This window comes from Bos indicus x Bos taurus, chromosome 26 (genome assembly GCF_003369695.1).
Source record: "Bos indicus x Bos taurus breed Angus x Brahman F1 hybrid chromosome 26, Bos_hybrid_MaternalHap_v2.0, whole genome shotgun sequence".
Lineage (NCBI taxonomy): Eukaryota > Metazoa > Chordata > Mammalia > Artiodactyla > Bovidae > Bos > Bos indicus x Bos taurus.
In genome coordinates, this window is record NC_040101.1 from 12,862,167 (window position 1) to 12,874,638 (window position 12,472).

The 12,472-nt window shown below is 46.4% G+C and overlaps 1 non-coding gene across 1 annotated transcript; it reads right to left on the minus strand.

Moving 5' to 3' along the window:
* Positions 1-2,230: 2,230 nt before the first annotated feature.
* Positions 2,231-2,303, minus strand: TRNAG-CCC. Its single transcript has one exon. It is a non-coding gene; the product is annotated as a tRNA-Gly (tRNA).
* Between the last annotated feature and the right edge of the window lie 10,169 nt (positions 2,304-12,472).

Genomic DNA, 12,472 nt, shown 5'->3' on the forward strand with positions numbered 1-12,472 from the left:
AACTAGTATTTGTCTGTGGATCTGTTTCTATTGACTATGATTTTCCTGACTTTTGGTTACACATTCTAGCTTCTTTGCATGTTTCAATATTTTTTGTTTGGAGAGTAGAAGTATAATATTTTTGCTTTGTTTTCCAGAACAGGCAAACCCACTCGTCTGTCTTGCAGATAGTGTGAGAGACTGAATCAGTCATTCCTCCTTGAGTCTGGTTGGGCTGCAGCCTTAATTAGATCGACAGTTTACCTGTTTTAAAACAGGTAAACTCTCATTGGTCTTCCAGCTTTTCTCTCTGGTCAGTATTTGAATTGGGAGGAGGTTGGATTAGAGTTTCAGATATTTTTGGTTTTGTGCATTCAGTGAACTCCTCAGGGCCCCCACCTCCAACCACCATGATCATCATGAAGCTGAGTGGGACTAAGAGATTTGTCTCTGCTCACCTGCCATTTCTTCACGACTCCTTCCTTCTTTGGCAACAGCTTTGACAGGGCAGCATTGTTGGGCTGAGTAATTTATTTTTGTGCTTGGGATTCTTTCAGATTCCTGCCAGAATTCTTTCAGAGGCCCTCCTGCCAGCCTGCACGCGGTCTGTGGCAGCTCTGTACTTTGTCAGTTTGGCTGAACTGAAACTATGTTTCCGAGAATTTCCTTCTCTGTACTTCTAGGTTACTTGAGGCCCCCAGAGACATTTTGCACAAGATCTGGCAGATAGAAGTGAAGCTGAAGGTCCATTGTTGGACATCCGGAAGGTTAGCGGGAACAATGGGAACGCTTACCTTGATGGCCAGCTCTCTAGCTCCCTTGAGAGCCTACACTTCTTCTCTGAATTGTAGGTCAGCTGTACCTCTGAGGCAAAGGCTGTTGGCTTTTCCTATAAATCATCCAGAGCATTCAGATTGGAAACTTTGAGCGACAGCGTGGATTCCAGTTTGTCCTCATAAGTTTCAGTTCATCCTTGCGATTCTTTCCTTTGTCCACATTCAATTTTCCTTTCTGGCTGCCAGTCTGGCTGACCTCTGGTGATTTAAGGCTTAATACTAGCTACAGAGGCAACAGCCTGTGAGTCTGCTTCACCAGGTCCCCAGCTTTCAAACTCATGAAATTAATCCCTGTTTCTCTGATAGTAGTAGTTTTGTTTCTCTAATCAACGCTGACAGCTACACAGGCAGCTAAGACTGAGCTGGTCTCTCCTCATTCCTGGACCATTTCTCCCCTCCGTGTTGCCACAAGTGTCCAGACCGGTTGCCCATCCTTTCTCAGGCAGGGCAGTTGCTGTGGCCCTCTGCTCACCTATGAATGGGTTTTTGGAATTCGGTTTGTCAAGGCTTCCTCCTACTCTTTGCTAGACCTGTTGAGGAAGATTTTAACTTTTGTCCAGATTTTCCTTGTTGTTACCATGGTATCAAAAGTCTTTTACATTCTTACATCCATATAGTCAAAGCTGTGGCTTTTGCAGTAGTCATGTATGCATGTGGAAGTTGGACCATAAAGAAAGCTGAGTGCCGAAGAACTGATGCTTTCACATTGTGGTGCTGAAGAAGACCCTTGAGAGTTCCTTGGACTTCAAGGAGATCAAAAAGGAAATCAACACCGAGTATTTATTGGAAGGACTGATGTTGAGGCTCTAATACTTTGGCCATCTGACGGGAAGAGCTGACTCACTGGAAAAGACCCTAATGCTGGGAAAGACTGAGGGCAGGAGGAGAAGAGGGTGGCAGAGGATGAGGTGATTAGATAGCATCCCAGCTCAAGGGACGTGATTTGGAACAAACTTGGGGAGATAGTGAAGGACGTGGGAGCCTGGTGTGCTGCGGTCCACGGGGTTGCAGAGTCAGACATAACTTAGTGACTGAACAATGATAACAACAGCACCCAAAATGTCAGCAAAATCCTGGAAAGTGTCCTTAAAGGGTGGATTTAGGCCCATCTCATCCCTTTTCTCCTTTCTGGGCAGGGAACACACATGATGGCCCAGCTACAGCAGCCGTCTTGGACCTGATAGCAGAGTGCACTCCCAGCTGTGATACGAGGCCCAGTGAGGAATAAGGGGACTGCAGTACAAACCACGGACAGCTGACTTCCAGAACTTTGATATGGGAGACTGAGACCTGGGATACTTATGATACTTTTTATTTTTGTTTTTTCCTTTTAAAAAAAGTATTTATTTGGCTGCACCAGGTCTTACTTGCAGCATGCAGGATCTTCGATCTTGGTTGTGGCACGTGGTATCTAGTTCCCTGACCAGGGATTGAACCTGGGCCCTCTACATTGGGAGTCCAGAGTCTTAGCCACTGGACTATCAGGGAAATCCCTCATTTTCTGATTCATGCAGCCAAATTTGTTTCCAGAGACTAGAACCAGCTTCTGGGACTTTGTGAGGCTACTCAGGATGGGTAGTGAAGAGCAGAATGATAGAAGGTGGAAGCAAGCCAGGAAGCTGTGCAGAAGACAGGCCAGTTGGGAAGGGGATGGAAAGTAAAGATAACATGTCTAAGGGCAGGGTGGCTGATGCAGAAGACAGGCTATGAGGTGTGCTGGGAGAAAATGTACATTATCTTTTAAAGAAGCGCAGAAGGCATAAGACAGCACCCCCCTCACCATGACAAAGGATTACCCAGGATGAGTTGGTGATACCCTGATAACCTAACCAGGAAAGCAATGGGAGCTCTATCGGGTCTGTGGTACCAAAGAGGCACCATACACACAGACTCAGTACAAGTCCTTCCAGTTACAGCTTCAGTCCATCTCTGATCTCATCCTTCAATCACATCCTAATCGTTTCCCCACTGTCCCCCATTCTCAAGTGTGGAGCTATAAAGACTAGGGCTTTCCAAACTGTGGCATGCATGTGAAGCATCCAACAATCCTGTTAACTTGCAGATTCTGGTTTGGGGAGTCTGGGATGCGGTTGGAGATTCTGCATCACTCTGCATCTTGAGTGATGCGGCTGCTGCTGGTCCCCAGGCCAGATATGAGTAACAGCAAGACCATGTGTTGCTCTTCCTCTAATGAATGTTTACTTCCTGCGTGTGGTTTTCCTTATGTAATCACATCACTGACATGCTGGGGCCGGCCTGTTTTGTCACTGGGATACCCTGGAGAGGGACTGCGAGTTCAGTCTCAGCTGGACCCTCTGCTCTGCTGGCCGCATTCCAACTTGGCTTGCCTCCTCTTGAGGTTGTAAGAATGTAAACAAAAAGCCCAGGAGATTTGATGCAGTAATGCCGGCCAGTTCCTGAGAGTTATTCTCTCAGTTTTCCCCAATAGCTCCTCTGAATGGACTCACATAACATATTTCATCTCTACTAACTAAGCCTAAGAAAATTCCCTCCTAAAATAAAACTTTTTAATTTTGATGAATAGTACTCAACTCTCCTGCCAAATAACAGTATCTCTAAAATTTCATATATCTCTATAAAAAAGAAGTTGACTGCAGCACCCTAGCTCATGATCAGTATTCCCTGTTAACCAACACCAGCAAGTTACTCAACTGTCTGAGCTTCACTTTATGCACATGAAAAATGGAGCTAATAATTCCTACTTTGCAGTGTGGTAGGCATTACCTACAATCACGCTCTCTTCCTCTTCCTGTCTGATCTCGATTAATTAGATATGGTAAGATGACAGACATGGAAACTTAATTGCCTTAAAAGAAGAGTTTATTACCCACAGTTCCCAAAAGCAGGAGACATACCATGCTCTGCAGGGTCACCTGGGGAAGCACCTGGGTACGTCAGGAGTGGAGAAGGGAAGAGAGGGCACGGCCAGAGCCTTTGTTGAGGTTTCCATGGGAAGCAAAGGGCAGACATGGCTGGCCACTTTGAACAAGTTTAGGATTGTATTATGGCTGGCTTCCCTGGTAGTTCAGTCAGTGAAGAATCTGCCTGCAATGCGGGAGTCCGGGGTTCATTCCCTGGGCTGGGAAGATCCCCCAAAGAAGGAAATGGCAATCCACTCCAGTATTCTTGCCTGGACAATCCTGTGGACAGAGGAGCCTGGTGAGCTACAGTCCTTGAGGTCACAAAGAGTTGGATATGACTTAGTGTCTAAACCACCACCAGGATTGTATAGTCTGAATAATGTGAATGGGCTCTGGGCTATAAGGGTGGTCTCTATATGTCTGGCACCTGGCCTGGGGGTGATTTAGGACAGGGGAAACATCAGCGTGGTATGAGAAAGTTAGATAAAGGATGGGGCAGAGGTACGGGCTTTGGGTTGGTTGGTTGGCATAGAATGGCATACTGAAGGCAAGTTTTTCACTGTCTTTAGGAATTAGCCAGGCCTGGGAGGGTCAGTCTCTGTCCCTCACAAGGCTTTATAAAGCATTATAAAATACAGAAAATAAAAAATAAAATATAAACCTGATTAATACGTGGTGTCAAGCATAGCCTTGGACATTAGCACCCCTTCCCTAGCACACTGCTCCTCGCCACCTGAAGGGAAGCGACAACTTATGTAAATACAGCGACTTCCAGCCAGATGGCTGCCCCTGTGTCCCTCTGCCGGAAGACTTCTCCCGCTGCCTCTTCTTTGTAGGAAGTCAATGACAGTGCTGCTTCCAATTCACAGAATTTCCAAATGGCTGTGTAATCATAGACCCATGTAGGCAGGAGCCCTGATGTTCATAGGAAGAGCAGAAAAATCCCAGATCCTTCCCTCTGTGAAGCCAAAAGGCTGCTTCTGTGTCTCCTTTTCACGCTGGTAGAGTAAGGCTAGTTTTGACTTCCCAGCGGCTCGGATTCCAAGCGAATAACTGGAAGCAGCAAGCAACAGCACCGGGACCTGCTGGTGCAGTGAGGAAGAAACCGCATGTGCGTGGATTCCGGAGGAAAGCTGCCCTTTGTGGGGTAGGAGGAGGGGCAGTGGGTACTGGGAGCAGACGCATCTTCACCCTGCCTTAGCATGAAGGCTGCTTCTTGGAAGGATGACTCACAGCACCATTGAACCGCCTTCCCTGCGAAGTTAAAACAGCTCAAGAGAGGCAGTGTCAACAAACAACCATTTGAGGACAGCGGGGGCGTATGGGGGCTGATGAGGCAGGTGTCATTATTACCTTGGGGTTTAATAGCACACTTGGACTGCTGGGCTCCGCATTTGCCAGGCTGCCTCAGGGAAGAAGGGGCCTGCAACCAGAAGGGTGCTTTTTTTAATGAATAATTTTTATTTATTTATTTATTTTATGGCTGTGCTGGGTCTTCTTTGTTGCGCTTGAATTTTCTCTGGTTTGCGGTGAGTGGGGGCTCCTCTCCAGTTGCAGTGCACAGGCTTCTCATTCGGTGACTTTTGTTGCAGAGCACTGGCTCTAGCCGCAAGGGCTTCAGCAGTTGTGACTCCCAGGCTCTGGAGTACAGGCTCAATAGTTGTGGTGCACGGGCTTAGTTGCTCTCCTGCATGTGGGATCCTCCTGGATCAGGGATTGAACCTGTGTCTCCTACATTGGCAGGTGGAGTCTTTACAGCTGAGTGACCAGGGAAGCCCCAGGAAGATGCTTTTGATTGCAATGATCAGATGACCCAACTTAATATGGTTTCAAGATTGTCTAACATTGTACTTCACAAGGTCATCACGGATGCTTGGTCCTTTTTTCTTCTCTCTTCCACCATCCACAGTGTTAGTTTAGTTCTAGGGCTGGTTCCCTTCTTTGTAGAAGTGCTGCCAGCAGCAAACTGATTTACCTTCTTCTGTATTTATCTTAGGAAGAGAGAGAAGCTTCCTAATCTTGTTCTTCAAAGTAAGGAAGCATAAGAATTGAAACTCGCAACAGACTTCTTATCATGTCTCATTGGCTAGAACCGTTCCCCAGACCCAGGAGAATGGCACGTGCTGATCAGCTTAGGCCTGAGCTCTTGCTTCAATTGCTGAAGAAGAGAGATGGGTTTTCATGATTGGCACTAACTAAGTGGAGCCCTTTTCATACTGTTCATGGGCTTCCCAAGGCAAGAATACTGAAGTGGTTTGCCATTCCCTTTTCCAGTGGACCATGTTTTGTCAGAACTCTCAACCATGACCCGTCCATGTTCGGTGGCCTTACACAGCATTGCTCATAGTTTCATTGAGTTAGATAAGGCTGTAGTCCATGTGATCAGATTGGTTAGTTTTCTGTGATTGTGGTTTTCATTCTGCCTGCCCTCTGATGTCATATATGGATGTGAGAGTTGGACTATAAAGAAAGCTGGGCACCGAAAAATTGATACTTTTGAACTGTGGTGTTGGAGAAGACTCTTGAGAGTCTCTTGGACTGCAACGAAATCCAACCAATCCATCCTAAAGGAAACGAGCCCTGAATATTCATTGGAAGGACTGATGCTAAGCTGAAACTCCAGTACTTTGGCCACCTGATGCAAAGACCTGACTCATTGGAAAAGACCCTGATGCTGGGGAAAGATTGAAGGAAGGAGGAGAAGGGGATGACAGAGGATGAGATGGTTGGATGGAAATCACTGACTCTATGGACATGGGTTTGAGCAAGCTCCAGGAGTTGGTGATGGACAGGGAAGCCTGGTGTGCTGCGGTCCATGGGGTCACAAGGAGTCGGACATGACTGAGCGACTGAACTGACTGAACTGAAGGGGGGCCCACCTGGAGGCAGGGTCAGTCCCTGAAACGGAACTGTGGCCACACAATGGGGAGGGGGATGGGACTGGGGAGTCAACGACCACGTGTACTGCAGTATCTCACCGTTGGAGCCAGGAGATATGGGCTTAACCACTTGCTGGCTGTGTGACTTTGGGCTAGTGCCTTAACCTCTCTGAGCATATTTTTTTGGATTTTTTTTTTTTTTTTTAATGGGAGAAAAATATGTTTTCCTTAATTTTCAGGCTATGAGGGTCAATGAGAAATTAGGTGTAAAAAACCCTTGTGAGGAATCAGAAACACCTGTCTCTCGACCAGCTCCTTCCAGATAAATGAAGCAGACCAATCCGCGCCTCGTAAGAGATGATGGTTCAAGATAGTGCGGAAGCGGAGAACAGATGGGTTTACAGTGAGAATGAGTCAAAGGCAAAACACGAAGCCCGGTGAAGTGGAAGGGGTCCAAAGAGCGATGCTGTGCTCTTCTTTGTGCCGCCGCTGCTGACGTGAACTTTGGCCACCCGGTCCAGGTGGTGTCCGTAAGCCTTCCCCGCTTTCATGGTTAGTAGCTTCCTCTTTGTAAGTAATTCGCATTTGCTGGGGAAGTCTTCGAGACTATGTAAATACCTTGTTTATCCTCAAATTTTTACCCACAGGTTTTAGCATCTACTAATGATTCTTGCCTGAATTATTATTATTAATTATTACTATGATGCTTGCCAAATTGTGATTGTCTAGCTGTGTCATTCCCTAATTTTTTAGCCTCTGTCTCAGCTTAAATCAAAGAGCCTGGGTCTTGTCACAGACTTGGAGAACAAACTTGTGATTGTGGGGGGGGTGCAGGGGGGTGTGGAATGGGGGAAAGGGATAGTTGGGGAGTTTGAGATGGACACATACACACTGCTGTGTTTAAAATGGATAGTTGACAAGGACCTACTGAACAGCACATGGAACTCTGCTCAATGTTCTGTGGTGGCCTGGATGGGAAGGGACTTTGGAGGAGAATGGATACATGTGTATGTATGGCTGGGTCCCTTTGCTGTTCACCTGAAACTGTCACAGCATTGTTTGTTAATTGGCTATACCCCAATACAGAATAAAAAGTTTTTCAAAAATCAATAAACCAAAGCACAAACTGAAAAAAAAAAAAAAGAGCCTGGGTTTCATCCTTGGTCTTTAATGGGGCAGTTTTGGTTACTGCTGGAATTAAACTGCTAACCACCTCTGCCTCCTTCTAGATTTGCAGGCAAATAGCTCGAAGCTTCAGTTCATTTTATGTTTTGTTTTATTGAGTTTTTGTCCTTGGAGATACTGATTTTCTTTTCAATGATGGTGTGTTTTATTAATTTTCTCTTTTTATATTTTATCTGTTATTGCTCTGAATTTGGGATTGGGGCATGATGCTCAGTATAGGTACTTGAATGACATCTTGTCTGCATTCCATAAAAAAAGGCTGGTGGTGATTGCCCAGCGGGAGTCTTGGCCAACAAGTAATTGTGTCCTACTTTAGCTGTATGGAGAAGGAAATGGCAACCCACTCCAGTATTCTTGCCTGGAGAATTCCATGGATGGAGGAGCTTGGTGGTCTACAGTCCACAGGTCGCAGAGTCGGACACGACTGAGCGACTTCACTTCACTTTCACTTTCACTTAGCTGTATATGCAAGCGTAGCAATAGAGGAACGACAAATAGATCACTGGGCAGGGATCTAAGCATCCTGGGTCTTATTTCCTGCAATATCCTCTATCTGCTAACTTGCTGTGTGACGTTGGGCAAATGACTTCAGCTCTCTGAGCCTCAGTGCCCTCCTGTGAAAAGTAGTGCTTAGACTGCTTAACCTCCAAGGTCCTTGTCAGCTCCAGAGTTCCAGGAGTCTACAGGGGATAGCTTAAAACAATGTTCTCCGTTACAGTTGGAGGGACTGCTGAGAATATTTGCTCAGTTCAGACAAATGATAAGTGTGTCGGCCACTCTAATGAAATGAGTACATTTTTGCTCTAAATGTCATGGATGTTTATTATCAGATTAAACTACAGCAGACCTAATTTTAGCTCTTCCAATTCAAGTGGAGCAATGAAGATTAAATGTTAGGCATAATTAAAGATGCAGATGTAGTTTTATTGAATTATAAACCTCATTAAGTGCAACGTCCCAGGAAAGCCCCTGAGACCAGCTACAAAGAACTCCTAGTTGCAACACTGTGGTTACTAAAATATTGTAAAGTAAATCTCACTCCAAAAATATTATGACTTGGATGGAAGGAGTTTTTAAAAGCATGGTTAGAGTTGGTTTCATGGGTAATTTCCTTGCAGATGGTCGGGAAGGAAACACTTTTCTTCAGCATCTCCACAGAAGGCCTCCTTGGGGCTTGGTGCTCCCGTCTCAGCCTCCAAAGGTGGGCTCCAGTCTCCTGGGTCAGTTAGAAGGGCAACTTCAAGGACCATCAGATTTCACTCAAGAGTTGGTGGTAAGTGGAGTTGGTGGAGAAAGCAGAGGTTTACTATGGACCAGAAGTTCATGATTCTATACAAATATAGAGAAAGGTTCTCTTGGTGACATTTTCTTTTCTGTCTGTAAAGATAATACATTATCATTTTACAAGTTCATATAATAGGGAATAGAATGAAGAAGTAAAAATATCCAACTACTTCAAGATGATCACTGTTAATATATTAAACCAGCCAGCCAGCTGGTCACCATTAGAGAGGGGAGTTGGCAAACTTTGAGGAGGCAGTGAATAATTTTAGGCTTATAGACACATGATCTCTGTTGCAACCACTTAGCTTTGCCAATGTGGCATGAAAGCCACTGTAGACAATACGAACTAAATGGGTGTGGCTGTGTTTCAATAAAACTTTATTTATAACAACAGGTAGTGGATTGTTGGCTCCATGTGCCATAGTTTGCTGATTCCTGCTTTTGGGTTGAACATTTGTTTTGCACAATTTAATCCTATATCATATTTCCCCTTTTGTTGTTTCAGGTGGATTTGTCTGTCTCCTTGTTTGGAATGTGAGAGAAGTTTAATATCTTGACAGCATGGTCTGTCACTTAACAGCTGTATGAACTTGGGTAAGTTAGGTAACCTCTCTGGCCTCAGTTTCCTCATCTGTCAAATGGGATAATACATAATGGTATTGACCCCATAGTTTTTTTCTGAAGATTGAACGAGTTGATCTTTGTACAGCACCGGGCACATCGTGAAGACTCAGTAAATGTGAGCGGCTACCATCACCACCACCACCATGACTACCCTATGTGCCTTCTTCTGGAGCTAGCACAGTTCTGGTTACAGAAGAGGCTCAATAAATAGAATCATAAGGATTTGTTGTTATCGTTCAGTCACTCAGTCATGTCCGACTCTTTGCCACCCCAGCCCCATGGACTGCAGCACACCAGGCTTCCCTGTCCTTCACCGTCTCCCAGAGCTTGCTCAAACTCATGTCTATCGAGTCAGTGATGCCATCCAACCATCTCATCCTCTGTTTCCCCTTCTCCTCCTGCCCTCAATCTTTCCAAGCATCAGGGTATTCTCCAGTGAGTCAGCTCTTCACACCAAGTGGCCAAAGCATTGGCGTTTCAGCTTCAACATCCGTCCTTCCTATGAATATTCAGGGTTAGTTTCCTTTAGGATGGACTAGTTTGATCTGCTTGCAGTCCCAGGGACTCTCAACAGTCTTCTCTAGCACCACAGTTCATAATCATAAAGATAGATAATGTTAAAGAGGGAATGTTCTTCAAGAATTTCTCATATAACACCCTCACTTTAGAGATGAGCATGGTAGAGTAGCCTGGCAGGTAGAGTCCATGGGGTTGCAGAGTCAGGCACGTCTGAGCAACTGAGCACACATACACACTGGCGGAGCTACCCCTATGTTAAGGATGGTGGGACGCTATCCATTATGACTGGCAGTGCCCTCCCCTAAGGCTTACCCATCTTTATCCCATGGTTACCCATCAGCCTCTGCATGCCCAGAGGCCCAGTTCCATCTCCTACGTCATGGGCAGCCTGTCCATGAAGCAGGCCAACTTTTGTCTTGTTTTCAGTTTCCTGGTCTTATCCTTGGGATAGTGTCCACTCACCTGGACCGGGCAGGTGAGGCTTAGAAGAGGACCGACCTGAGGTTGTAGCTGGGAGGTCCGGTACTGGTGGAGTCAGGTACTAGGAATGCGTGGACAGTGGTCAGACTAAGGCTCAGGTGCGCTGGGTTTGCCTCAAGTTGGGGTCTGGCATGTGGTATGTGGGCAGACTCTTGGTCAGGCAGGCCACACAGGGCCCTGGACTATCACGCTGCTCTCCTCTTAGGGTACGAGGAAAGACCCCCATGGGTATGCTGTTCCAGTGACCCCTTGGTCAAGTCCCTACCACCTGGTTCTTCTTCAGGCGCATCTCATCAGGCTGTTATTTCCATCCTGGTGCTGCTCAACTTTGATCTGGGAAAATGAAAGGCCAGGCTGCCGGGTCCCCAGCTGCCATCTTTTGCAGCAAGAGTGAGACTTCACGATCCCGCTGGCTCGCGTACACTTCATTTCCCAGTAATTAAACAAGTGGAGATCAAAGCTGACAAATCTCCCCCATCTCTCAGCGCGGTAGATGAAAGGTAAATATTTCTAGCAACAGTTTTTTTTTCCCCCTCATTAAAAGTGAGATGTGAAATGTCTTCTCCCTACTTTGAAGAATACTGCTAAGTTCAAGGTCACTCCAGATAAGATATCTGGTTTGAGTACCTTTATTATTCCATACCAATCATCAGTCTTATAGAAACTGGGCTAGCTTGAGGGGATTGAAGAGGCTAAATCATGTCAAATAAGTCAAAAGACAAAGAAAAGTAAAGAAGAACACCAAGATGGTAACTGGTCAGTGCTGCAGAAATCTACATCTTGTGTATTATCTTCTCATTGCTGGTAGGGGTTCTGAAGCCATCATCTAAAGTGGATCCTGGAGTTCTACATAGAGAATCTCAGGTAGATGGCCTGATGCTCTCTCAGCTGGACTCTGGAAAAGACCATTAGGGAGCTGCCATTTTCTTTGTATACCAAAGAATTCATCCCAAAGGCTATGAATCCAGGGGAGCTGGTCTATCCGACGTGGGTTTACAAATGCCTGCTGGGTGGTATCAGGCTCTTTTCAGTGCAAAGAACAGACCTCATTCAAACTGGTGGCTGCCGTAAAGACACCACAGGGAGGGACTTCCCTGGTGGTCCAGTGGTTAAGAATCCATCTTCCAATGCAGGGGATGTGGGTCCGATCCCTGTTTGGGGAACTAAGATTTCATATACTGAAGGGCAACTAAGCCCACACACTCCTGCTACTGAGCCTGCATGCCAGAACTTTAGAAGCCCACGTGCCTCAATGAAGACCCAGCACGCCCAGGAAATAAAAAAGATAAAACAGGGACTCGGAATCAGAACAGGAATTCGAGTGCCATGCAATCCTAGAAAGGAAGAAGACAGCCGCCCTGCTGGCCACTCTTCTTGCTCCCCTCTGACTGCCCTCCCTGGCTTTCACATCCTTGCCACATCCTTTGTCTTCTGCCTGTTCACCAGCTCCCAGGGCTGCTCAGAATGCAGGTCTCTCTCATTTCTTCTGTCCTTCCTTCTCCAGTTCCAGATTCCAGAGAGAGAAGGAGGGAGAGATCCAGCTGACCTAGGCTGTCATCTCGAGTGAGGCAGCTGAAGTCACCGGTTTCTGGCCAGGCAGTGGGTGGTCCGGGCCACTCCCCCAGCTTGTTAGCTGCAAGGGTGGGGCCTTCTGTCCAATGTCACATGGTAAGAAATGCCAGCTGCCCCCTCAGCAGCAGATATGGGTGGGAGGGTCCCCATGTGAGGGACTCTGGTTGTGTGAGGCTGCTCTGGACACTGTGTGGGGTGTCAGAGCAGGGCTGAGAGGCTGATGGCTTGGGTA